Source organism: Penaeus monodon, chromosome 29, assembly GCF_015228065.2.
Source record: "Penaeus monodon isolate SGIC_2016 chromosome 29, NSTDA_Pmon_1, whole genome shotgun sequence".
In the NCBI taxonomy this organism is placed as follows: domain Eukaryota; kingdom Metazoa; phylum Arthropoda; class Malacostraca; order Decapoda; family Penaeidae; genus Penaeus; species Penaeus monodon.
This window is the reverse complement of record NC_051414.1, coordinates 39,629,838-39,630,138: the sequence shown is the minus strand read 5'-3', so window position 1 is coordinate 39,630,138 and position 301 is coordinate 39,629,838.

The window sequence follows — 301 nt, the reverse complement described above, 5'->3', positions numbered from 1 at the left end:
CACACAATTCCCCCCTCGCCCAACGTCATTTTCTTTATAATAAAAAAAAAAAAAAACCTTTACACTAAGTATCCCGGCATCACGCCACATGAGCCCAAACCAAACTTACGTATCTCAGAAGGAGGTGTGTCTGCCAGGCGATCCTCTCCGATAAATGCCACGTCTCGCGAAGCCACGGTGTTCGAGGCGAGTCGGCCGGTGATGCTGAGCGCGAGATGATTTGTTCCCGGTAAATTGAGATCGATTTGGGGGGCTTTTTAGCCTCCGCTTTTTTTTTTTTCCGGGGGTTTTTTTCCGGTGT